This window comes from Equus przewalskii, unplaced genomic scaffold (genome assembly GCF_037783145.1).
Source record: "Equus przewalskii isolate Varuska unplaced genomic scaffold, EquPr2 ChrUn-1, whole genome shotgun sequence".
Taxonomy (NCBI): Eukaryota; Metazoa; Chordata; class Mammalia; order Perissodactyla; family Equidae; genus Equus; species Equus przewalskii.
Window position 1 is genome coordinate 895,850 of NW_027228758.1, and position 27,337 is coordinate 923,186.

Genomic DNA, 27,337 nt, shown 5'->3' on the forward strand with positions numbered 1-27,337 from the left:
TTCCTATGACAGCCCCAGAAGGCCGGGTATGGGCGGGAGGGCCTTGTGCACTCTTCACTCAGGGTGACAGCTCATTGTGTGAGTGCGTGTGTGTGCACGTGTGCATGTGCGTATGTATATGTGTGTATGCGTGTCGTGTATATGCGTATGCATGTGTGTGTGCATGTGTGGGAGCGGGGAGAACATGAATACCGCTCAGGGGAACTTCATGGGGAATCTTCATGCTGATCTTCTACCCTAACTTGGGTTATCTTCAAACTGATTATTTTCCTTCATGGAATTCCATTTGTCCTCTGAAAAATTTAGATAACCAGGGCGGATATTCACCATAACCAAGCCTGTTACTAAAATGTTGAAATTCTTCCTTATTGGTTGGTAAAGTGCTGCTCCACTGGCCTCCCCAGTGCCCCCCTCCTGCCTCCCTGGTCAGCGCCTGGGCCCTCCCACCCCTGGGAGATCCAGAGACACCACACGGCCCTCCAGGACTCGAGGCCAGTGTCCTTTCTGGCTGATGAATTATTGAGCGTCATTCCTGAGACAACCATTCCTTAACTGTCTCAATACCAACGACTCTTTCAAGTGCTCACAGTGTGACTCTGGGGCCTGGGGCTCCTTGCTGGCAGGATGGGAAGCGTCTTCCCTCTCACATCCTGACCCAACTTGGAGAACTAGGGCATCCCAGCCCCTGGGGCTCCTCACCCTCTTGCGCTGTGTTTCCGTTCTGTTCTCTGCGAAGAGGGAAATGAAATGCAGAGAGGAGGAAAAGGAGCTGCCCACAGCTCCGCTCCACGTTTTCCTTCTCCCAGCCTTCCCCTGAGTGGCCCCAGCTGAGCCAGATAGAAGCATAGGGAAGAGGGCTCCATCCCCTTCCCTTGGCCTCTAAGTTGCCTCTCCTGCAGTCAGCAAAGGGAGAGAGTCCCAAGAGGTACCGGGGCAGAGTGCCAAGCCCTGCCCTTCAGAGGCTGAGACAGCCCAGCGTCCACTTCCAGGCCTACGAAGGCCACTGGCACCGTTCTTTTGGTTCCCAGCTCAGCAGATGTGGTTCTGGCGTCCCACGGAGAGCAGTGACCCAGCCCTCCCCGGGAGGAGTCTTAGAAAGTGCGTGCTGGGAGAGTAATGCAGCTGGACTGATGGCCCTCCGTCCACACCCTCAAAAGCTACACATGCTTTCTCGGTTCCCAGTCCAGCAATTTGCCAGGGTCAAGCTATTCCATGCCTAAGTTTCCTCGTTTTAAGAATGAAGCAATATGTTGGGGCCGGCCCTGTGGCCGAGTGGTTAAGTTCACGTGCTCCGCTTAGGCGGCCCAGGATTTCGCTGATTTGGATCCTGGGTGCGGACGTGGCACCGCTCATCAGGCCATGCTGAGGCGGCATCCCACATGCCACAACTAGAAGGACCCACAAGTAAAATAGACAACTTGTACCGGGGGGCTTTGGGGAGAAAAAGGAAAAATAAAATCTTAAAAAAAAAAAAATGAAGCAATGGTAATAAGTGATGCCCTGTTCCGTAGACAACACAAATTTCCCACCAGACCAGAGAGCAGAGGAGGGAAGGTGATGTTGCTCTGAAGGGGTATGGAACAAAGGGGAAAGCTGAACTCACATGGTCTCTGGTCCTCGCATTGGGAGGAAGGCAAGGCTCTTTTCAGAGTCAGGTAACCTGAGGTCCACACTCCTAGCTATAGTGACAGGAGAAGACAAAGCCTCCATCTCCTTGCTTGTCCCCAGTCCCTGCTATCCGTCCACCCTGAGCTCCTTGTCTCTAGGGCAGAAGAGGGAGAGCTTCATGACTCAGAGGGGACACTCAATCTCCACAAGGCCTGCTGTAGGACATAAGGATGAAAGCCACAGACCCTCTCACTGGGAACCCCTGTGGGTACTGTGGGTCTGGGGACTGTGTGTGACGTGGGGTGGGGGAACCCACAAGTGAGAGCCCTACCACACCTGCCCAGATGCAGAGCTGGGGCAGGGCAGCTGCATACAAAATGTTCACAGCCTGGCCTTCGGTCTCGCCGTGCCCTGACCAGAACCTCACACACAGCAGGAACTGAGTGGCTGTCTGACGGAGGGGCTGGAAAGGCAGGCCAGTGGTCTCACTGTGGTGGGAGGAGGGGACACGTGCTGCCCTGCTCTGGGATGTTGAACTGTGAGCGAGAGAGGCAGGAGAACTCAGTCTCAAATCCTCTCATTGGGGATCCAATGGGCAGGTCCCATCTGATCTGAGGCTCCTCCTCTCCCTCCCTCTCCCTATGGCCAGGAGGACTCTGATAAGAGTCTGCAAAGCAGAGGCTTTGTCTCGGGAAGAGGAGAGCAGCAGCCTGGGCGACTGCTTCTGGAGAGAGGAGCTCCCCAACTTGGGGGTTGCACGGGCAGGTGGGATGGCAGCAAAGCTCTAGTGTTAGCATTCTCCTCCCCCGCCTAGGGGGCCGAGTCTGCCCCTGACCCCCAGCAAGGGCTCGGCTGCTCGTCTCTCCTAGACAGGGAATACCGGGCAAGCGGGGACACACATGGATTGCTGGAAATTTTGAGCACCTCCTTTTGTCAGGAATGACGAATGCAGAACTTCTCCTGTCCTTGGGGAGCTTGCCAAGGGCTCTGAGGGCAGAGGGATCTCCCGGATTGCTGTCTGCTCTAGGAGATCCAAAAGGAGCTCAGGGACAAGGGCCAACAGTGGAACCGGCCAGAAGACGGCTGTGTCTGGGGAGACTCATTGCTGTCTTCCCCCTCTGTGGACTGAGGACAATCTTCCTGAGCTCCCGGACATCGCAGAGTGGAATAGTGAGGCCTGGAAGGGAAAGGACGTGGAGGACTTTTGAAGAAAGCTGTCACATGAAGACAAAGAATGGACATGTATGCACGATCCTTAAGGAAGAGGGTGAGAGCAGTGGTCTCTGTGGCTGGGCAGTACTGCTCTCTGCCTTTCCAGGTCTCAGTTCCCTGTCCATAATGTGGAGTGATGTGGAGTTGCTGGATTAAACGAGGTCACGTAATGAAAGCGTCACGGCATGTAACGGTTGCTCAGTAAGTGGCCGATGTTATAATCGTTAATAAAACAGAGGATAGACTAGAACAAGTAGCACTATCCCAGAGCTGTGCCATCCAATTTAGTAGCCACTAGTTATATGTGGCTATTTACATTTTAATTAGTTAAAATCAAATACAACTGAAGTTTCAGTTCCTCACACATGCTGGCCCCTGTGGCTAGTGGCTACCATGTTGGACGGAACAGTCGGCACATCCCGCCGTTGTGGAACATTCTATTGGAGAGAGCTGGGCTAGATATTCTTTAAGCCGTCTTCCAGCTCTAGTATTTTTGGATTCTATGAAACACTTAACTCCAAACCAGTCTGTCCCTCCACCAGCTGATATGTGCTTAGTGTCCTCAGGGAGTGCATGTTCTCTTAGAGCCCTCGGCTAAAGTAAAAGAAACGGAAATCTGCTGCCCACGACAATAACAAAAAAGTTAAAAATCTAAATTAAATGATACTTTCCAAAGTCCAATCAAAATTAATTTGGATAATCCACGGTTTTTAACTATATGCATTGACTCCCCTCCAAGGTTTGAAAATATTGTTACTAACAGCCCTACTGGGGCAGGCCCGCAGGAGGCACCTGGGAGAGGGTATGGTGCAGCTCGAGGAGGTGGGGGAGGGGAGCAGGGAAAGGGACAAGGATTCAGGAGGAGGCTAGAGACAGAGGACCTGCTCCCCTCCACCTGCCTCTTCCTCTGTGGACGGGCCAACCGCTGGCCAAGGCTACAGGGAGGAAAAGGAAAGAGGCCTTCTGCAGGGTCACTTGGTCGCGAGTGGGACAAGCTGGAGCAGGGGAGAGACAGAGGAGCTGCCCACGGCCAGCAGGCTTAGGAGTCTCCCTTCCCTCCCACACACCGCCCCTGTCCACCAGCCCCACCCCGACCTGGAGCTCGTGGTAATCACAGGACACGGTCTGTTCCTAAACAAACAGCACATGAAGCAGGTGCCAGAGGGTATCCATGGATAACTGTGGCTTAGAGAGGGGAGAGGAAAAGAACTCGTACAACACAACAACAAAAAAACAAACAACCCGATCAAAAAATGGGCAGAGGATATGAATGCACATCTTTCCAAAGAAGACATACAGATGGCCAACAGGCACATGAGAAGATGTTCAACATCACTAATTATTAGGGAAATGCAAATCAAAACCACATTGAGATATCACCTTACACCCTTTAGAATGGCTATAATTAACAAGACAAGAAATAACAAATGTTGGAAAGGATTTGGAGAAAGGGAACCCTCACACACTGCTTGTGGGAGTACAAACTGGTGCAGCCACTATGGATAACAGTATGGAGATTCCTCAGAAAATGAAAAATAAAAATACCATATGACCCAGCCATCCCACTGCTGGTTATTTATCCAAAGAACACGAAATTAACAATTCAAAGAGACTTATACACCCCTATGTTCATCACAGTATTATCCACAATAGCCAAGACATGGAAGCAACCCAAGTGCCCATCAATTGATGAATGGATAAAGAAGATGTGGGATACATATACACACACACAATGGAATACTAGTCAGCCATAAAAAAAGACAAAATCATCTCATTTGCAACAACATGGATGGACCTTGAGGGCATTTTGTTAAGCGAAATAGGCCAGCTAGAGAAAGACAAACACCGTATGATTTCACTCACATATGGAAGATAAACAAACAAATGGAAAGGGAAAATAGATTAGTGATTACCAGAGGGGAAGGGGGCTGGGAGGATGGCAAAAGGGGTCAAAGGGCACACATGTATGGTGATGGATAAAAACTGGACTGGGGGTGGTGAGCAAGATTCAGTCTATAAAGAAACTGACAAACAGTAGTGTACACCTGAAATTACCCAACGTTATAAACAATTAGGACTTCAATAAAATAATTTAAAAAAAAAGAAGAAGATCTCAGAGGAATGGAAGAGGCATGCCCAGGCCCAGCCCCCCACCTCGAGCCCAGGTAAGGAAGGGGAGGGAATCAGGAAAGGGACATAGCTGCCCCCTCCACTGTCCCACTGCCAAGGAGTGGCCTTTAAGGAAGACTGGGCAGGGAAGCTGCCACAAGGAGGGACAGATGCTTCGGGAGGGGAGTAGGAAAGGGAAAGAGATGCTGTGCTGGTCCCAGCCAGGACAGAAGCCAGTCTTGGTGAGTGACACCTGAGTAACAGGTGAGTCTGACTACACCTGTTGGAGCCTCTGAACTACTATCCTGCTGCAGCTTCTGTCTGGGCCTGGGAATAGCACGTGACAAAACTTGCAGGGCCCAGCGCAAAATAAAAAGGCAGGTGGCTCTTTGTTCAAAAATTAAGAGTTTCAGGATGGCAACACAGAACATTAAACCCAGCCCTCCCAAGCCCGCAGGATGATGGCACAGGTTGCATGCCCACGAAGCCCACTCGGCCGGGGAGCACCAATTCCTGTGTGCTGCCTCACCTGGAAGTGTGAGGACACAGGGTGGCTCGTCACATTTGTGGCTGACTCAGTGCATGGCAGAGCACAGCAAGTGGCCCTGCTCTTCTCCGTCTCGGCTCCCCGCTTTCTTGGCTCACATGCCCAGAAACTTGGCTGCTTTTGCTCTTGCCCTGCTGGGTCCAGGGCTGGCACCTCCCCCTTATTGTGCCTGGTTTCTGTCTGTCTGTGGCAGCCCAGCCAGAGGGAGCACCAGAGCCAAAGCCACGGAGGGGTGGGTTTGTCTGATCTCTCAGTCCGCCTCCAAGAGCAGCACAGGGGCACTGGTCTGTCCCAGCCCAACAGACCCCTCCAGGGCCACCTCCCAGCACCACTATGTCATTGAGCCTTTTCCCTCCCAAGAAAGAGGCAGGGGACAAAGGGCTCCTGGCCGAGAGTGGGTAAGGGCAGCCTTTCTGCTCTGGAGACAAATCAGGCTCTCATTTTGTGTCACCTGTGCATGCGTGTGCACATGTGCACACGCACACACACACAGATAATCACCAGCTGGGAAAAGCCAGCCTCCTCCAGCTCCTCCAACAAAGCCAAGGAGGTCTTGTCCACATTCCGGGCACAAGTCTGACTCGTCATGAGAGGGTGCCTGGGTCAAAGGGCACAAATGTTTTGGAGGCTGAGGGAATGAGGGACCTGAATGGGAAGCTGAGGGAAAGGGGACAACAGACATCTGAGCCCAAAAGGTTGGTTCTCTTGCTTCCGTCATTTCAGTTTTGCTCCCAAATGACAACTTCGTCTTCTTAACCAGCTAAGAGCTCTGCCCCGGCTCTTCCCGGCCCCCGCCGTTCTGTCCCGGCTTCCGCCTCTGCACACCTGACTTGAGGTAAAAGGGAAGAGGGAGCCCCAGCGGCGGCCCCCGTGGCCGTGCCCTCCCCCACTTCCCGCCGCGGCCAGTCCCAGGAATCGTCCAGAGGGGCTGATGCGCTCCTCTCTGGAGACAATGGCCAGAGAGCGAGGAGGACAGCAGCACCAGCTTTGTGTGCAGGGTGGCCACACGAAGCCATTGTCTCCACACCAGGGCAGACGATGGTCTGTGTCTCCGCTTCTGTGCAAGTACTTCACTCTCTCGAACTAAAACAACCCCACAGATTTCCTCCTAATAAATAGGACTGATAGGAAAATCTGGCCCTCCCAAGCTAAGAATTTGTATTGGTTGTAACAGAAGCCACTCTAGCTGATGGAGGGCTGTATCTACTGTTCCCTCACCTGTTCCAGAACTACCCAGAGGAACACACCCCCAACAGAGAACCCCCACTCACCCGTTCTGCTCTGCAGTCGCCCCTGCCCACTGGCCAGACTCCTCTCACACTCAGGAATAGGAAAGGCTTCCCTGTCACACCCACCAGGTCCCTGGTGGGGAGCAATCATTAACAGCCACACAGGCAGGCTGGCCTTTAACCCCTTCAGTGCTGGCTGGCCTCAAGCTGGCCGATGGACTGCCCTGTCCCCTCTTCCCAGCCCTGAGAAGTGGCAACTCCCACCTTGATGCCATCCACCTGAGTAACGCCGGCCTCCCATGTGGAGAGCGGAGGCCTCCAGTCCCACCCAGGCCGCCCGCCTGATTGGAGCACACTCGCAGCCCGAGGTGCTGGGCTCTGGCACGATGCCCAATTGGATGAGCCCACATTATGAAATATTTGCCTAGCGGGCCAATAGAGGAGCTGGGATCTGGGGGAGGGCCGATACTTTTATTTATTCCTGGAGGAGGGAGAACAGACTAAAGGTAGTCATAGCACCCCCAGCCCTGGGACGGGCGCGGCGGAAAGCCGTCTGCAGGTCGGTGCCAGTGCCTCCAGCCTCTCTGCCCAGGTACAGTGCACTCATCCTTGAAGGCTTCCAGGTAATTTCAGCTCCTGGCTGTTTAGCTGAGGATTTCTTTGCCTTAATAACTTCTTGCTTCACTCAGGAGTTCGGAGAGTGGAACTAGGATTTGTAATAGAAGGAAAGAAGGGAAACACCTTGACAGGAGCGCTTTATCTGCACACACTACACAGTCACAGGTGGTCTGCTTTCATTTCAAAGTTGCAGAAACCACCTATGCATCTTTGGAGGATGCAGATGAAAGGTGGGTAGGAGTAAGTAGAGACAAATCCCCTCTTTATTCCTTTAAAAATAGGCAAGTGATTTGGGGAAACCTAAATCCAGCATAAAAGTACCTACATGTAGGACACATGCAAATCTATGCAAATGAGCAGCTTCTGGCTTTTCAGAGTAAGTCCTTGCCAGGATTTTTCTAGTTTGAGCAAGAAGTCAGGTAGTCTCCAAACCCTGTATCCGAGCATCTCTCTGGAGCATGAAGATATCAGTAGAGACAGCATGAGGAGCTCAGTAAACATATTTATTGAATGTTTACCACAAATAAAGCCTGGAGGTAATCTAGGAGGGTTTGCAGGCCATGGCCACAAACAGGAGAGGACACACAGGGACATGCCAGTGTCCTCTCTGTACATGGCCACAACTAACACCCCTTCTCCTTCAGGCCCAGTGGGTGAGCTGGTTGCCCCACCTCTGGGCAGCCTGGGTCTGCCACTGGCACCTCCTCCTTATCACCCCGGTTCCTGCTTGTCTATCAGTAGTCCAGCGGCTTTGGCTCAGGACCCTGGCTTAAACCAGCCAAGGGGCCTTATCTTATCTCCCGGCTGCCTTCCCAGTGGCCTGATGGCTGGTCAGCCGTGTCTCTTAAAGGGTCTGCTCTTCATTCCCACCTGCTCCATTGAGGACACCCCAGAAATAGAGGGGAGTGCTGCCTGTGGAGGGTCAGGGTTACCATACCACCCCTCCTCTCACAGCCGCTACAGCCCTTTACAGCCGGCTGCAGGGTTGCTCCTGGAATGACTTATTGACTTAAAACAGACAAAGATGCTGATGTTTTTACACGCCATTTTACATGCTTATCATATCATGCAAAACCTCAGTATTTCCAGGTTCCTGCTCTGTTAAATACAGTTTTAAAGAGTCGGGGAGGGGCTCAAGATACAAAGTCAATATAGAAAAATCAACTGTATCTCCACACACTAGCAGCAAACCAAAAACTGCAATTTAAAACACCACTTCCAATAACAGAAAATACATGAACTATTTAGGGATAAATTTGACAAAAGATGTGCCAGACTTATACCCTGAAAACTAGAAAACATTGCTGAGAGAAATGAAATAAAATCTAAACAAAAGGAGAGATACACTGTTTGCATGGATCGGAAGACTCAGTACCGTTAAGATCTCAGTTCTCCCAGATTTTTCAATAGACCCAACACAATCCCAATCAAATCCAAGCAGATTCTTTGTAAAAATTGACAAGCTGATTCTGAAATGCCTACAGAAATTCAAAGAACCCAGAATAACCAGAAAACTTTGAAAAAGAAGAATAACATAGGCAGATAGACCACCTGACTTTGAGCCTTGGTATAAAGCTACAGTAATCAAGACAACATGGTGTTGGCATATAGATACAAGGAACAGAGGATGGTCCAGCAAGAAACCCTGCATGTGTGGTCAACCGGTTTTCAACAAAGGTTTTATAAAGGCAGGCCAATGGGAGAATGACAGCCTTTTCGATACACGGTGCTGGAAAAACTGGAGATCCACAAACTAAAACAAAACAAAAAAATCCTTGACCCTACCATTAAAAAATTAACTCAAAATTAGTGACTGGGTTTGCCAAAGATTTCTTAAATATGACACAAAACACATCAACTATAAAGAAAAATCAATAAATTGAACTTCATCAAAATAAAAAACTTTGCTCTTCAAAAGACGCTGCTACAAAAATGAAAAGCTAAGCCATAAACTGAGAGAAAATATTTGCAAAACAGGTAACTGACATAGACTTTTATCTAGACTATATAAAGAATTCTGATAACTAAATATTGACAGCAAACAACACAAGAAAAACACATAGGCAAAAGCTTTAAACAGACACTCTGCCCAAGATCAACGATGTCTAAGTGCATGACAGGACGCTCGGCATCGTTCATCATGAGGAAACACAGACTGAGTCCACAATGAGATAACACCATACACGCCCACCAGAATAGCTAAAATTAAGACTAATCATACCAAGTGCTGACGGGACGTTGATGAATTGTAACTCTCACGCTGCTGAGGAGAATGTAAACAGTACAGCTGCTTTGGAAAATTTTGGCAGTTTTTTAAAAAGTGAAACATACAGTTACCATACAACCCGTTGATTCCTAGGTATTTACCCGAAAGAAATGAAAGCATTTGTCCACACAAAGACTTGTACATAAATGTTCACAGCAGCTTGTCTGTAAGGGACCCAAACTGCAAAAACCCAAATGTCCAGGAACAGGTGAGTACAATATATGTGTGACATCCATACAACAGAATACGACTCAGCAATAAAAAGAAATGAATTATTGATACACACAACAACATGGATGCATCTCAAAACAATAAGGCTGGTTGGAAAAAGCCGATCCCCCTAGATAAAAGATGTATACTGCATGACTCCATTACGTAAAATTCTAAAAAGTGCAAACTCATCCACAGCGGCAGAAAGCAGACTGGAGGTTACATGGGGATTGGGGTAGGTGGAAGGATCTCAAAAAGGCAGGAAGAAACTCTGGAGAGTCATAGATATATGTGCCTTATCTTAATTATGGTTATGGTTATAGTGTCACAAAACTCATCAAATTTTACCTTTTAAATATATGCAGTTTATCATAAATTAATTATACCTCACTAAAGCTATAAAAAAGAAGAGAAAAACCTTTAGCTAGAGGACTTCTTCACCTTAAAAAACAAACATTAAAGTTAAGACATTAAAAAACAAACAAATCCAACAAGTACTCATTACGTTTTACACTGGGCTAGAACGTGGGCAAGTGGGTGGGGGACAGACAGACATCCTAGCTTTTCCTGGAGGCCTGCTTCAGTCTGACAGAAATGCTGGGTAAAGACAGGGATGGACATGGGCCCTGAGTCAGACTGCTCTCCTCTCAAGGATTAAGGTCAAATAATGTGGCAGACCTGAATATGGTCTTTACACAAATAAAGGATTATTTATCTTATGACAGAAGGGAAAATACTGAGTAAAACCCTTTACAATTCACATTATCTCATTTGATTCTTTTATGGCCCTATGAGGTATGCAGAAAAATATTAACATTCTCATTTTACCAAAAACCCTGAAGCTCAAAGAGCTTTGGAAAAAGACTCGGCTAAGACAGCCCACCTCCCACATGGAGGCAAAGTCACCAGGAGCCGCTTCACCTCAGTCAGGGCTCCTTCCTGTGACCACACAACGTGCCCGCGGCCTGGCTGAGGCCCGCCTGTGCGCTCTCGCGGCCCTGGCTCCACTCCCAGAGCCATGGGGCTGTGGACCAGCATCGTGGTACTCACCCTGCCCGAGGCAGATGCTCACGGCCATCGGCCAGTGACAGGCCAGGAAGGGGTTCCCAGGACGGATGAAAGCAGGGGCAGATCTAGGGTCAGAATAGGATCAACTAAGGGGAAACATGCAGTGTTAAGACAGGGAGACTGGTAGAGAGGAGGGGACCCAAAGATCTGATTAGATCACATATTTGATGAGAAAAGAGAGGGAAATCCTACTGAATGCCACTCCCAAGGCAGGAAGTCTAGTGGGTGTGGAAGCAGCTGGAAGCTGTTAGAGGCCTCTGTACCGCCTCCCCACCCTCTTCTCTGTCCCCCACCCGCCCTCCTCCTCCACTCTGGCCAGGGTGCAGGGACAGTGTCTGGCTGGGAGCCCCACCTCCCGGTCTCCCTTGTTCTGAGGACAGGATGACCCGGGAGACGGAGACGCCCACCCTGCCAGGCGGGGGGAGCAAATGGAAGGGGCACCCCCAACACCCAGCAATCAAGAGGAATAACATTTCAAAGCAATATTTTTTGAAATAAAAATGGGTGTAAAAAATCCATGATGAATGAAATATCACTTGAAATGAAGACTGAGTCAGTACCACTGAGTTTCCCTTCCGCCTGAGGCTTGGAGCAGCACTGTTACTGATCCTGCCTTTATTGAAAACGATCATATTTTGATTTTCATTAAATTTTTACACCAATTTTGATTTTTAAAAATATTGCATTAAAATGTTATTTATCTTGATTACTGAGTGTTTTGGCACCCTTTTAAATTTTGTGCCTAAGGAGAATGCCTCAATTGCCTCACCCTTGTCAGCCCAACTCAGGGATGAGGCTGGGGAAGTGGGAGGGAGATGGGAAGGCTGGACAAGGTCAGAAGGGGCCAGGGAGGGTCCTGCACTCTTCTAAAAGCCTCAACGCACGCATAACAAAGAAAGGCAAGGAATTCTTCCAGATTAAAGGAGAGTAGAGACATGGTCCTGGATTAGATTCTAATGACATTAGGAAAACTGATGAAATTTAAATATGGACTGTATATTGGATAATAGTATTGTATCAACGTTAAGTTTCCTGAATTTGCTATTTGTACTGTGGCTACCTAAGAGAATATCCCTGTTTTTTGAAAAAGAAAAAAAAAGATGATGAAGAAAGAAGGCCAAAGAGTGACAGCTGCCTGAGAGCTCTGTGACGGCAACATGCCTCTCTCCAGCCCGTCTCTCCTCCGATTCCAGGCCATCTCAAGAGAGGACAGGAAGAAATGGTGATGGAGGAAGTCTGGTCCGGGAGGCCGGGTAACGGAGGGCTGGCTGGACACTTTCCTCCCGAAACAAGAATCAACCTTGAATTCCCAAATCACTCTTCACTGTCCCCAGGAAGACTTGACAACTGGCACAGAAAAGAAAAGGAAATGAACATCCAACCAAGACAGAACACTAGCAAAGGCTCTGCTTAACCTCCCGAGACAGGTATTGCTGTCCTGTGCTTGGGGAGGAGTATCCTGAGAGGTCAGGTAAGTAGCCCAGGGCCAAACAGTTAGGAAGTGGGAGAGCTGGGTCAGAGCCCAGGACACAGTCCACAGCCAGCTCTCTTCCCGCTTCATGTTAGTTGTGCAACTTGGAATTCCCTTCTCATGTATCATCCTACGAGCTAACCCTTTAGTTTATTTTCACTGAGTTGAATCTGCAGTGGCCTTGAGGTTTTGGCTCTAGAGTCAGGCTGCCCCAGTTCTAATCCTGGCTCCACCAGCCAGTACTTCAGGACTTTGACGACTGACTTAACCTCTCTGTGCTTTCATTCTACCATCTGCAAAAAGGACAATATAAGCACCTACCTCATGGGTTTGTCATAGGATTAAATGAGATTATACAAGTAGACAATTTGAGAGAGGTCCTGGTCCTGAGCAAATGTTCAATAAACGCCAGTGATCATTACCGTCTGTTTGCCTCGGCCGGGACTGTTCACTCATGGGAAGCATTGTCCCGTTTTGACGACAAAATCCCATAGCACTTGGATATATAAGGATAGATGCTTAATAATTGCTCCTAAAAATGTTATCCATCAAGACGGCACCCAGAGATTCCTAAACCCAGTTAGTAAGGCCTTAAAGCTACCACCCGTCTCTGGTCAAGCGACTGTCTGAGGCCGTCCCCTGTCCCCCTACCCTTAGGAGCCAGAATAATCAACACCAGAGAATCTCAAATGGGAGGGAGGTCTGCCCCAGCATACTTTGAACTGGGAGGTGGATTTTTTTTCCGTGTCCTTTCACACTTGGAAATGAAAAAGCAAGTCAATTCCCGGGTCTACCTCGCTGGGCAGAAGGAGCTGACCGAGAAGACCCAAGTCCTGGCCCTCGCACTACACCCTTGCCCCTGAAGATGTGGGCGAGTGCCTGCCCCTCAGCCCAGCGCAGAGACAGGGCCTCACCGCGCCCCTAGGGCGAACAAGAAGACAAGTGAGGCCACTGAGTCCTGAGCCCTTCAGGTTCTTCTGGAAAGCCCCTCTCTAAGGCTAAGTTCCCATCTAGAGCCCTCTCCCCATTTCAGAGGTTTGGGTTCAGCTGGGAGGACCCACAGCATGAGAAGGAAACAAACCCCCAGATCATGCGTCCAGGGTGCTGAAGGGACCACCCAGGGCAGGTGCCGGAGGGTCAAGCAGCAGTCAGAGGTAGCCAAGACAGGCGGGTCCATGACAAAGGCAGAGCTGGAGCAGGGCAATTTTCTAACTATAAATGGAAACTCAAGAAGCCCCAAGCCACACGCAGGCACGTGTGAGGAGGAGAAGGCACAGAAGGCTCGGGGCAGCTTATGGACAGGCTGCACAGAGCCCAAGCCAGGAGGGAGGCGCGAGCGCATGCTGTGCGCAGAGACAGGGCGGAGCCAGGTTTTGTGGGGCCTCAGCCTTCCGCAGTCTGGCATCCTCATGAAGAGAAAGCCTACAAACAAATTCAGCAGGGCCTTGGGAGGGCCAGCGCATGGCAGGGAGCCTGAAGGTGATCTGCGCTGCTTCACAGTAAACTCGTCCCCAAGCCCACCGCATCCCTAAACCCTGGGTGCCCTCGAACACCTGTGTGCTGGGCCCCCTGCCCCACCCCCGCACTGTTCCTCTGTCCCTTCACGCTGGGCTTTGCCCGACCTGCATGTTTTCCCTGGCAGAGAGTGCGAATTAGAGCCCCCACACTTAGAATGGCTCTCTCCCCACCCCAGTGCAGTGGGTGCTTGGATTCTGTGCTGCACCCACCCCTCCCAGGCACCACAACAGCAAGACCAGGGCCCAGCTCCCCACGCACTCTGCTGCAGGTGGCCCCACCTTCCCCAAAGGGCACTGCAGGAGCCCCCAAGCTGCCAGAAGCAGTGAGACCACAGCTCCCCCGCCGCCTGGCCTCTTGCATTCCAGCCTGTGTCCAGAGTCTGACCTTCTCTGCGGCTGCCCATGTGTCCTGTGTTACAGAAATAGCCTGGCTCTTGGGTCCTGCAGGCCCCCCCCTCCCCTCCACTCAGAGACATCCACCTCCCAGGCTCCAGGGGAGCCAGGCAAAATCATAGGAAGGGCTCGGCTCTCCATCCCCTCCCAGCCCCTCCCAGAGCACAGCCCACTGAGGCCTGCCTCCCTCCTCCCCATCCCCGCCCAGCACTCTGCTCCACAGCTGCCATCACAGCGCATGAAGCCAGGAGAGCTGGAGGAGTAAGGCATGAAAAAGGGGTGCAGCATGGAGAGATTATATAATTTGACCCCTCAGTTTGTCTCTTCTCTTCTCTGGGGTCATTTGGAGGAAGCGCAGCGGCCAGCCAAAAATGGTTCCAATTCCCTGGCAAACCCCTGTCTCCTCATGCAGGGGACAATTCATAGTCACTGATCAATCCCAACCTAAACAAGATGGTGGGCACCAGTCCTCCTCACGAGCCCAGGATGGAACGACGGCACTGCAAAGGACCGAATGTAGAAACGGTGATGAGCTTTTAGAGGTGAAGATTTGGATGTTGACTCCTTGGCATCTGATGGAACAATAAAATCTCTTATGACAACGTTTTACCTGTGGGTAGGGCGGGGCCTGACTGGCCATCAGGGTTCAGATTCCACACCTTTTCCACCCATGGGGGAGGCAATGATACCACACCCATCCCGGCTCCTTTGGTCACACTGCCATGCTACATCTAGGCCCTGCCAGTCCCCATGGTCAGGTAGGAAAAGAGCAGCGAGAGAGGTCAGGGGTGCAGAAACTCTCCAAGCCAAACTCCTCTAGGCTTGGAGGTCCGAGAAGGGCCATTGTGACGGAGAGCACCCTTCCTTCCTAGGGCTGCCCCACCGACCCCGATACCCAGTGCAGTGCAGTGGTACTAGCCATGCTCTTAAAACCTGGTGCCACTCCCTTGGTTACGGGGCAGCTACCTGATCCCAGCTCAGCCAAAACCCCTCCCCAGGGATGGGAACTGGGATTGAGAGGGAAAGAAATCAGTCCTTCTCCAGGGGACGTGGACACGAGGAGCTGCCGGAGGCCATCTTTCTATCCTGAGACTGACCACCAAGCTAAAAGGCTTCTCTGCAGTGAGAGGAAAGATTGAAGCCAGCACATGGAGAGGAGCAAAAGAAGATCATACTTAAGGTGTTCAGCTTCTTGGTTCTAGCTTGTTCCTGTGGTCCAGCACTTCTCTGACCCTTACAATAAGACATCCTTTAGGACTTAAGCTGCCTTGAGCAGCGTCAGTTACACATACTCAGAAGTCCTAACTAATACCAGGAAGAGGGACAAAATGACTTCTGGAGGATGTAACATCTCATCGACTCTGCATCCATGGTTGGCATGAGGAAGAAAAGGAAGGTAGGAGGAGGCAGAAGAAGGACTGGAGGTGTGCCCAAGGAAAGGGTGGAGGCAACCTCGGCTGGCCTGGAGATCAGGCCACCTGAGGACAGGACGGAGTAAGGGTCAGAGAAAGCAGACCCATTTACTACTCCTCAGGTTAGAAAAGCTCCTAGGATGTGTAGGAAGGAGCCGGCCACAGAAGAAGTGGGGGCCATACAGGCGAGCTAGGATCCCTAAGGGAGGTGGCGGCACGGCTGACAAAGGGGCTCAGGAGCTCTGGCGCAGCTCAGAGACATCTTCCCGGAGGACAGCCATTATCCAGGGGACAGAAAACCTTGTCTTCCTTCTCCTGCACTTTCCAAAACAATTGTGGGTCCTTTGCCACCTTAGAGGCTCACAGTTCTCTCAGGCCAAGTGTCTGCTCTGCCCAGCAGGGCTTCTTTAGAAAAACCTACTGCCCTGTACCAGTTCCGTGAGCTAATGGTTCCTTTAAGAATATTTTTTTCCCATCTGTTCCCTAGTTGGCTGGAGCAGCTGTTCCTTGTTCCCATGGCAACCAACCTACTGCCTTTCCTAAAGGGTATCTTCCCAGCAAAGGACGCAGCACAGGCCACTCCCCCTCAGAGCGCTAGCCCTCGTGCTGCTTTGAGTTCCCTGACAGCAGGCTCCTCCCCACACGGTGGACACCTGTGTGTCTGGACAGTAAGAGCTCAAATCTTAGCTGACCTAGAGATGACCCAGAAATGGCAGTCGCCATCTGATAGCACTTAGAAAGCAGGGGGAGGGAGGTTATCTACACCACTGCCCAGACAACAGACCATGTCCACCCTGCCAACGAAGTGTTAAAAGCACATGGTGTATCTTCAGCAGACTGAATTAGCACTTCCTTTGACCTTTTTTCACGTCACTAATGAACACCAATGAGACCCCCTAATTGAATTCTCCTTATTTCAAGCTGCACACCACTCTCGTCCTTATCTGGGGTTTGTGATCCTTCCAGACAGTCCTTCTCTCAAGACTGGTCCCTACTCAAGGTAGGACTTCTGCAGCCAGGTGCTGAGCGGGGAAGCAGGAAGCACTGTGCATTTCCTTGGTTCTGCACGGTGGATGCTTCCACTGCAGACGGTGCTTCTCTCACTAAACCCAACTTGACCTCATTTCTTCTTGGCTCTCACAGCCCCCGCAAAGCCAGGTGGTTTCTTCTTGTAAGCCACAAAGTTGACTGAACTTTAGCTTCCTCTCTTCTGAGACTTTAGCTCCCTGGAATCCCAGAATTCAATATATAAATAAGAACAAGCCAATAAATGACCCCCAATCTGGGAAGATGCCAAAGTCAGAGCTCCCCACCCACACCCCCGCGGCTCCTTCACTCACTCCTGGAGACGGGAAGCGCGCCCTCCCTTGCCTCAGAGGAAAAGGCCTGGCTCTGGAGCGGACAGGCCTGGACTGGGATCACAGCAAGCCGCTCTTTGGCTGACTGACATTGGGCAAGTTGCTGACGGTCCCTGAGCCTGAGCTTCCTCATCTGTGGAGTGGGACTGCTGATTCCCACCTGCCAGGATTGTATGAGGCAGCACAGAACCGCAAGGCCTTAACAGCATTCCCAGATCCACAGACAGCTGAAAATTCAAAGATTTTCCTAACTCAACTGGTGGCAGACCCCGACCTGACTTGAACCCAGTTGGCAGCAAAGCATGACCTGACAGGCATGAGACTCTTCACAGCCTTTATTTACCCCACGTATGTGACTCCTTAGATAAGTCTCGCTGCAGAAACGTCATCACGTTTGATTTGGAGCGGCTCCCAGCCCTGCTGGAGGTTTCATGTACTACACATCACGTCTGCCATGTTACTGTTCTACAACCCACAGGCCCAGGGTCTCAGACCACAAGTGTGGAGCTGCAGACGCTGCTCCTCCAGCCCCTGAGGACAGGGCTCTCAGGAGAGAAACCAGAGTCATTAAAGCCAAAGATGTCGACAGCCATTCCAAGCACTTGTCTCATCACAATCTGCATCTCTCCTGGGTCCCTGGATTCTGGTAGCCTGGAGCCATCTCCCCGGAATGCAAGTTGGCATGGGGGAGGGAGAGGATTCAAAGACCAGCCATGGGCCCATAAGCATCTGCTGCTTTTCCACCTGAACAGAGCTGGCAGAGGCAGTGTGTTGTTGTTATTTGGTTGGACTTCAGGTATAGACGTGCCTGAATATTCCAACATGCCTCCCAGCTGCCCCCATCTTGGGCTTCCAGTCGTCTCTCCACCCTACCACCACCCCACAGGTTCATCTGTGCTACCTACTCCCTAGAGGCATGCGCAGGGGAAGTAAATGACTGAGCCCCAGGGAAAGCTAAGGGGTGGAGGAGGCCAAAGTCTGTGTGGAGTTGGACTGAAGGAAAGAAAAGATGCTGAGTGTGAGGAGATCATGAAGACGGGTGCTCTGGGGTGAGAACCAAATGCACCCAACACACGGTGGGACAGGTTTGGTGTGTTTCTCCTGATGCTGTTTCATCGCCCCAGGAGGCTGTTAAAATGGGTAACCAGCCCTGAGCGATATCGGGCAATTGCTACTCTCAGACCTCTTGGCTCTAGCCACACATTTTTAGGGATTTGCTGATGATTGTCAGAGACTCGACCCCTACCAAGGCAGTCTTCCAAGGGGGCTTCTCAGCCCTGACCCTGGGTCTGCTGTCTTCAGAACACTGTCTCATCCTGCCACTTTGAGACCCTTTTCCAACAGACACGTACTTGTTGGACACTAGACCTGCAATTCTGAAAGAGGTAGAGACGCTCCTTCTCGAGTGGTGAGGTCTACCCCAAGTTCTGGGAAAGGCCCTACTGTCCGTCAAACGGGGAACTGAGGTGTGTAGAGTCAAAGAAATAGGAGGATGGCAATCACATTCATCTCCCTCATTTTACAGATGAGGAATCTGAGGCCCAACTGGGACTGAGTTGCCCAAGACCATGTAGCCAGTTGAAGGCAAAGGTGGCCCTGGAGTACAGGTACTGCTTTCCATAGCTTCACTGTGACAAGGATGGGGACATCTTTATAGTCCCAGTCATGTCCTTGTTGACCTTTAAATCAGAAAAAGCCATGCTGAATGGTGAACCCCTTCTGCCCTTTGGCTTGAACATCTCAGAGGAGATGCTAATCTCCAAGATTTTGGCTGTTCTCCCTGACTCTCTCCCAACCCTTAGGACTCTGTCCAAAGTTAGGACAAAATCCTCAGTAACGCCTCCTTGGGGAAAAGCCACCATCAGAGGTAACCAGAGGTGGGCTAAGAGAACCACTGCTTTGTCACCATCATTCAGCTGCCCCAAACCTCGGTGGAGCCGTTAGATGGACTGTGGAGGGGTCTAGGGCACAGAAGCTTCTCAGGTGGCAGAGATTCTTAATTTACACTTCTTAGATCCTTCTTCACCGTCTTTCCCCTCAGCTGGTTTGGACAGGCCCACGATGTCTGTCATCAGCCATTGGTTTAGGCTTGTCCACTGCGCCATTCTTGTGTGCTGTGCTGCTAAACCGACCATCACTAGCCAGAAAGCTTTTGGGGAGGAGATGCTGGTGCACTGGGCTTGGTCTTCAGGTCAGAGTCTCAGGCTCCCCCATACTCTCCAGTAGTTTCTCCTGCTTCTCTCTCGGCCGCAGGAAAGCTTGAGGGGCTGCTGCCCACTCCCTCAAATTTAACAACTTAAGTCAAACCTCAACTGCTTTCCTAGGCTAGGAGGGTTCTGGTTTCAGAACATGAAAATGGGGTGGAAAATCTGAAAATTCTCTCCTACAAAGAGGCTCCTGGACATCCGCTTTCAGAAAAAGCGTCCTAGAATGAATCTCAAAAAGAGCATCTAGTTCACTTTCCAGGGTGATTTCAAACGGATTTTCCCCTGAATACATTCTCTCCTACCAGTCTGCACACATGTGCATGCCCAACCACGCGTCTCAGTCTGGCAGCCGGCGCTGCCTGGGGATTCCCACATATTTGTTGCTATTCCAGGCCCGACTCCTCAGAAGGTAGAGGACTCAGACACTCTCATGCCTCCAGGAGCCTCCAGATTTAGAGCAGCTCCAGTGGATATTCATGAGAGCGGGAGAAGATCTACCATTCCGAAAACGGACAGCAGGAGTTTAAATGCCCTGGACTCATGATCATCTCGTTAAAAAGCTGTTTCTGAATGAGTGGCACTGGACACCCAGACCCCAAATGTAAAATATACCTTATGCTGCTCATAATCCAATCCACAAATCCCCTCCATCTTTCCCCAGGATGGAAGATGACTTCCATCATTTCCAAAAGATGACTATAGGAACAGGAACTGGCAAGGCCTGACCCCAGAGCACCTCAGACAAGGGAGTCTCTGATTCTCTGACCAAGAGGAAGAGCAAGTGAGAGCACAACGCTTTGCCAGTGACCTTGTCCTGGAGGAAGGAACTTCCCACAACTTAAAAATGAAGAAATCAAGACTCAGCTGTGAGTTTATCATGGTCCAAAGACCCACAGGGAAAGAACAGTGGTCCCAAGATCATTATCCAAGTTTTCAGGAGTCTGCCCAAAAGAGTCCTTATCAGGGAGATTCTCAACTGTTGGAGAAGGACCTGCCTGGAGGCAAGATTTTTGGATTTCAAGGACCAGTTAAATTTCAAAATGAAATTTAAGAAACTACTCTAAGGTTGCCAACTTTTCTTTTGCCAAATAAGGACATTTTAAAGGCCCAACTACCATCTACTCTCACCATCAACTCGTGAAAAGAATAAGAAAGCCATAACCTCAGAATAAATATTTTAGCACATTTCCTGCCCCCTAAAGAAATCCTTTAAACTGAATACATTTTGCTTTCTGAAAAAATTCAATACATTTTCCCTATTTTTCTCATTGTACCTCACACTGATGAAAACTCTGTCACAGACCAAACTTTGAGTTTCATTGGGCCAGATGACCTCTCTATGTCCCTTTTAGCTTAATCCTAAAAATTAAGAGAAAGTCCCTAAGCTTTGGGGATTTGGACCTTTCCAGAAAACTTGAGCTGGACAAATGTGGAAGGGAGGGGGAAACCAACAAGCATACTATTCTTTGCTTAGGTGAACACTCTGTCAGTTACAAATAACTGAACAAATGTCGGTTGTTATTTTATAAATCAAGTGTTCAGTGAGCATCTATCTCTGTGTGGAGCCTCCCAAGTTTCTGTGAGCCCTGAATTTTACAGTCCCCTTGCCTGTTCAGATAATCCAGGGAGAAAGGGAGGAAGACCATCTCTCCCAAGTCAAGAATTCTCTGAGAGATAAGGGTGGCCTCTGGTGAGGGGTGGAGAGCATCAATGAAACATAGACACAGAACCACGATGCCATTTCAGGTGCCCAGAGAGGACTGAGCTCCATTTCAGGGAGCAGTTTTTCCATCTGCTTCCACAGACGACTGCTTCTTGCTCTTTACTCTGACGGAGAAAGTATGGGAGATGCATGGGTAGAGGCAGGTAGATACAGTACTGTGGGGTAAAGGGGGGGTACACAAAAAAAGCACTGGGTTAGGAGTTGGATCTTGATCCCAGTCCTTGCCCTTCTGCTGACTAACCAGAAATCTGTTAGTATCTTTTTGGCTCCAGTTTCCTCACCTATATTGTAGGAATGATATTCTCTCTGTCTTCCTTATAGGACTGCAGTTAGACCATGAGGTCCTTGAGGGCAGAACCAGGCTTATCCATGTCTATGTACTCGATATGTCACACGGTGCCTATGAAAGAACAGGGACAGATAAATACTTGCTGAATTAAGCCAAACTGAGAGCATGTCAATGAACACACACACTGAGCAGGAAAGTACTACACGACTGAATAAAGGGAAGGGGTTATAATTATCTGTTGGCCAAAATTACGCATCACATCGTCTATCAAATATACAAAGACACTGGAATTCTATTTGGAAGTAGCTGGTGATATAAATAAAAAATAATTTTTAAAATGCCTGTAGTTTCAAAAATAACGAGACTGCACAACCTATTAATTATATTGCCTAACAAATAGTGGCATCATTGCCTCCCAGATTCAACTGCACTATACAATTTCTTGCACTGAAAATATGTTTTTACTGCACTTTGCCCAGCTCACATTGCCTCCATCCATCTATCTTGCTATATTCAGAAGTCAGTCGGCTCTCTCACCTGTTCCAGGTTACACCTATATTGAAAGCTGAGATCCCTTAACTGGCTGAAGCTTTGGAATGTATCAGAGCTTAGGACTCCCCCCTCCCCTCTCCTTACTCCTTTCCATCCACTCCAGGTTCTGCCTCCAGCTCACTCCACCAGACTCTTTTCCCAATGCTTATCTCACCACCCCAAATCTGCTTTTCAAAAGCCATCTCCAGCCTCTTACAGAGTCCCATTGGCCTGGCCCACCCACGATTCCTGCCAGAACCAGCCTCACAGCATGCACTGCCCACTGGGCATGCTATGCAAACAGGTATTGGCCGTTAGGCCAGGCTGCCAGCCCACCAGTCCCTGTATGAGGTAGTCAGTTCTCTGATCTCTGCTCCCGGCCTCTGAGAAATGCCAGGCAAACCCTGGAAAGACAGAGCCACATTCGGTTGCCCTTACTCATCACTCACCAATCACCTCCACACCCATAATTCTGCTTTCAGACAGAGTGCCAACCCCGCCCCCACCCCCAGGCATTGGCCTCCATCCTGCCCAATTCTGAGGCACTGAGAGGAAAGTGCTCCTGGAAGTTGTCTCTCACAGCTTTGATCCCTTCAGGCTGGTTCAAGCTAATTCCACACGGAGACTATGCAGGAATCCATACACCTTCCCACCATGCAAACAGGTACAGGATTTACAGTTCACTTTACCAGGAATGTTTCCAAGCGCCTGCAAAAGCCAGGGCTAGCTCTAGGGGCATTAGTGCTCTGGACACATATCTCCAGTACAGACCCACATGCGCAACTTCCCTCTGCACTCCCCCCTCCAAGGGAGGAAATACTCAAACTCTAGAAGTCAGGAACTTTCTTTAACTTTTTGATGGGTGACCCCCAAAGAAGATGGACATTCATGAGACATTCTTATTTGTTAGGAGAGAAAGAGGAGACACATGAAAGGAAGAGGAAGTAAAAGAAGATTTGCCTTCCAAATGTAAAAGGAGTGCCCCTAACACACACACACACACTCCTTCCCTCCCTACGCACATCCTCTCGTGGTGAATTACTCCTCTCTGCCCAACACGTGCATCCTTCTACCAGTCCTCTCCACTGAAAGTTTGGGTAGCTCCAGTTCTTCCCAGCCCAGATTCCCAGAACCCCAAATTTTACCTTCCATGCTGGAAGTCAGGACTCAACTGGAAGACATAGACTGCTGACTGGGAAGGAATGAAGCAATGCTCCAGATCCAAGAAAATCGCCAAGGATGGCCGATGCAGCTCCCATGAGAAGGAAGGAGACAGAGAGCCGGGGATCCAGAATTTCCCCAGCCTTCCAGGAAAGCTCTAGTGTCAGCACTCTCCCTGCTCCAGTATTGACTGAAAACCAGGGAAAGTCTCCTGATAAACTGGGGTCTGAAATCTGAACCTGCAGGTTGGCCGAGTCCTATATAAATACACACACCACTGCTCCTGCTCCTCGGGTCTAATGGCGTACCCGCCCTCTCCCTCTCGTTCCTCTCACTCCCCACCCTGCCTGCTACTTGGTAACGTCAGACGGCCCTCTAGCTGCCGCTCTCCAGAAACCCAGAGGGGAGCAGAGCCAGCAGGCACAGCCAGAGATCTGCCAGGCACTGCCCACGGTCTCTCCGGCCCCACCCGCCTGGGCAGCTCGAGTCCGGGCGCTGAAGCGGTGCTCAGGGTCATGGTGGGAAGGTGACGGGAGAGCTCCCAGCTTAGGAGCAGAGATGTCTAGACTCTTCCTCCACATTAAGGAATGATATTCTCCTTAGGGTCGGATTCCAGATAACTGATCTGGCACACATTAATTCCTAAACTTACCCTCCTCTCCTCTGCCAGTTTTCTGCATCTGGCTCCCACAGAGTCACCCCTTTCCTCCTTGTTTCACCTGTAACAGACTCAGGCCTGGGGAGAGTGGGAAGGAAAATCCTGGTGGCAGTTGCCTCATTTTGTAGATGAGGGAGTGGAGGCCAGGAAGACGAAAAGGCTCCTTAGAGGTGGGGAGCGACTTCCAGCCCGATTTGGCATCTTGGGTGGTAGAACAGCGAGAGAAGGCTTTAAAAGTCAGGTGGAATCGTGCTTTACTACAACTAGGCGCTCACTTGAATCACCGACTGTGAGAATCATCACTTAGCTTCTCTGGGCCTCAATTCCCTGGTTTGTAAAATGAGGCAAATGATACTACCTATGAGAGAAACAATTACATCAAGTAACACATAAAAGCAGTAGGCGCACGGCAGGCACTCAGTCGAGATGCACGCCCCCCGCCCCTCCACACTGCCTCGGTTAGCTCAGTTCTGACTCAAGAAGGTAACTCTACTCAGAGGAGCAAACCAAACTTCTCAGAAATAAAATGCCCTCAAAAGCAAAAAAAAAAAAAAAAAAAAAGGTAACTCTAAATCGCCTTGAGTGTTTCCTTTCCTTCAGGCGCTGGTTTGACGTTTCTCATTCGTGGTCTTCATGTCAGTCTGACTACGAACACTCCCAGTTTTCTTTGCACAGTGCTCACAATGCAATGCTTCCTTTCTGTAAAGGGAAATCTTTGATCCACAGGCCACGGTCACAGATAGATTGGCACTGAAGACCTCCCTGCAGGTGGCCCTTGTATCTCCATCATGGCCTAGACTGGCTTAGAGCTCCTCAGGAAGGGCCCACCAGACACCGGTAAGGGCGATCACCTCCAAGGAGGGGCCAGAGATGGGCAGGAGGAAAGCTGCTCTGGAAGACTCCTCTGTACCATTGGAGTACTGTAACCCACGCATGTTAAAACAAGCAATTAGAATGGGCTCGCCGTTTAAGTTCTCAATTCCATCAGTGTCAACGTAGAGCGTCCCAGTCAAACAGGCTTATAACCGCCAGGTCAACTTTGGCTCTCCCTCCCCCACCCCAGTCTCTACCCAACGGCAATCAGTGTCCAAATCCACCAGCCGCGTTCACCAAAGTGCCTCAGCCCGCAACCAGCATCCCTCACTCCCCCATGCACTCCAGCCGTGTCTTCACCACTAAACCGTCATTGCAGACAGCCTTGGACCTCCACTCACTTTTCACCTGTGTAAAGCTTATTTCCAAGAGAGGGACTGAAGCTTTTTAAGGACTGGGACTATTTATGACAATTTCTTGCCTTTCCCCTCAATTCCTACACCAGTGCCTTGCACCTAGTAGGAATGCCGTGAGTAGTTCTTGATGGTTACTCTCCCATCCTGCTAGAGATGGTTTGAATTACCAGAAGAAGATCCACCCAGAACAGAAGCTGGCTCTGAGACGTGCAGCAGGGCAAGAGTGCACACAAGCTCAAAGCCTTTGACGGTGGCAAGAACACTAAGGGAGAGGAAAGACTGAGAGTCCAGGCCTGGTCCAAAGAGTAGGGCTGTGCTGTGGGGAAGTCAGGAGGCCCCAGGGAAATTTTCCCTGCATTCCAGTCTCAGAGGCATTAGCCTAGTCGGGGAGGGAAGCCTGCGCCCACCCCATGCTCTGCTGGGGAATTCTGGTGGTCCAGAGTGAGAGCCTGCACATTAGGAGGGATATCAGCACTCAGCAGTCTGCCCTCTCCAACGCCAGAAGGATGGACACGTCACTCGATCTCCTGTGGGGCCGGGGCACCCGGCGCACCACTGAAGAGTGCTTGGGCAGCTTCGCTGCTCCCACCCATTCTTTCCAGGTCTGGAACTACGGAGATAAAGAGTAACAAAAAACCAACCGTAACTGCCAAATATAATAGAGTTTTCAAATATTTCTTCCTTCCAAGATGTCCAAAGTGTTTTTAAAGACACGAAATCATTGGCTCTTTGGAACTGGAAATACCTTTGCTCAAAAATGTTTATTGAATGAAAGTGAATATAGTCCTGTTTCTGCTTCTCAGGTTATGCTGTAAAGGGAACTATTTCCTTTCTTTCTAGGAGGAAACTTCACAAGCACCCATGGCCCTGCGGGTCCTAAAAACCCATTTTATACCACAGGCAACTCATGATTAGAGGAGTTAGCCAACTTGTCCAGAGTTACACAGCTAGTAAGTGGTCAAGTCAAAATTCAAATCTAGGTCTGCCCAGCTTCAAAATTCAGTCTTTTCCCTACAGTCCAAAGCTTCATGACAGTGGATCATCTCTGCCAACCTCACCCTGTCTCTGAAACAGGCAGAAATAATTATTTCCATCATTTCCATCAGAAGCATGGAAGAGATCAACAGCAGACAGCAGCCCTTCAGCCCCGCACCAGAATCCACCCTCCTGAGGCATTCGGGCCTTCCTGGGATGGAGCAAACGAGACCAAAGACCATCCAAAGCCAGGATGCCAGCACCCCAGAGACACCCAAGCAGCAGACTGGCATCTCCCTGGCTCTTGCATGGCGCTCAGCCCTGGGCTTTCCTGCAACCAGCCTTTGCAGGTACCTGGAGAAGGCATCCCCACAGGGCTGTGGTATCGGGAGCCCATGACGCCTGGCATTGTTTGGGCAGCACAAACACAGCATTTAACTGGGCCTAGCACCTTTCCTCTGCAGCCCTGCTTTTGGTAAATATTTGGCTGGCTCACCCAAAAGAGGGCTGGGGCCTCTTTGCCCCAGATCTCAACCACCCCAGTCCACAAAGATGAGCCAGAGAGTGCTGGGGACAGGCACGGAAGGACCACACACTCTTAAGTCCAGCCACTCCCCCAGGCAGCAGAGAAAATTGTCAGCTTGCCTCCAGTGCACCCTCTGAGCAGCTCTGAAGCCTCTGCAGCAGCCCTCCCAGCCCAGTATCGAAACTCAGCCTCAAATCCCAGGCTGGCTCCCGACTGTCTGCTGGGAGCTCACAGCGCTCACTGATGCATCCTCTACCCGGAGGTCAAGCTTCTGCCTGGCTCTTCCCAACCGAACGGCAGGTGCCTGGAAAAACACCTGGTGCTCCCACGTCAGGGCACTTACCTCCAGAAACACACACCTTCCTGGGCATGTCTGGCCTTAGTTACTACCTGGACACAGGGAACGACCCTCCCATTTCTCAAGAGGGCAAACCACAGCCAGAAATTGGAAGCCCACACAGGATGTTCTTACTGGAGACAGAAGCAGGCCCGAGCCTGCTGCCTCTCCCCTCAGTCCCTGGAGAGAAAACACTCTTTGATAGTCTATAGTCTGTATTGGCCAAGGACATCCCACAACACTCCATCTCCCCTGCCCCATTCTCAGGGTCTGTCCTGAGACCTTCACCTGGCACTCTGAAGCTACCCACTCTTTTATCTGTTATCTCCCTGGGAGACATGGTCATTAGCAGAGAGCACTATGTAGGTGTCTAATTAAGCAATCAGCAGCAGATGCAAAACCCTGTTCCAGCCACTCCACAGAGCATCCACCCGGATCCTCTTACAGGCAACTCCCTCCCCTGAGCTTCCTGGAAAGGTCCCTATTGTTCGTCTAGAACACAGAAGAGTGTCCGATTCTTCCCTCCTACTTATCTGCTGGCACTGACTTCCCGGCCGCAGCACAGCCCCACAGGGTGCCATTCACATAGACACAGTGTGGATGGTGCCCCAGGACTGTGGACACAGCAGCCTCAGATGGGCAGGAAAGCGGAGGTCCCCAGATGGGAGGGAGGGACATGGTCT

The 27,337-nt window shown here is 50.4% G+C and overlaps 1 protein-coding gene across 50 annotated transcripts in view; it reads right to left on the minus strand.

Moving 5' to 3' along the window:
- PLEKHA6 (pleckstrin homology domain containing A6) overlaps window positions 1-27,337 on the minus strand; it is a 135,052-nt gene that overhangs the window by 50,387 nt on the left and 57,328 nt on the right. The window contains exon 1 of one of the 50 annotated variants that reach the window (XM_070608756.1): window positions 6,748-7,059. The exons of the other annotated variants lie outside the window; for them this stretch is intronic. The gene's annotated coding sequence lies outside the window, so the exon portion shown is untranslated. Of the gene's footprint in view, window positions 1-6,747; window positions 7,060-27,337 lie in introns of those variants that run through there. 50 annotated transcript variants of the gene reach the window in all.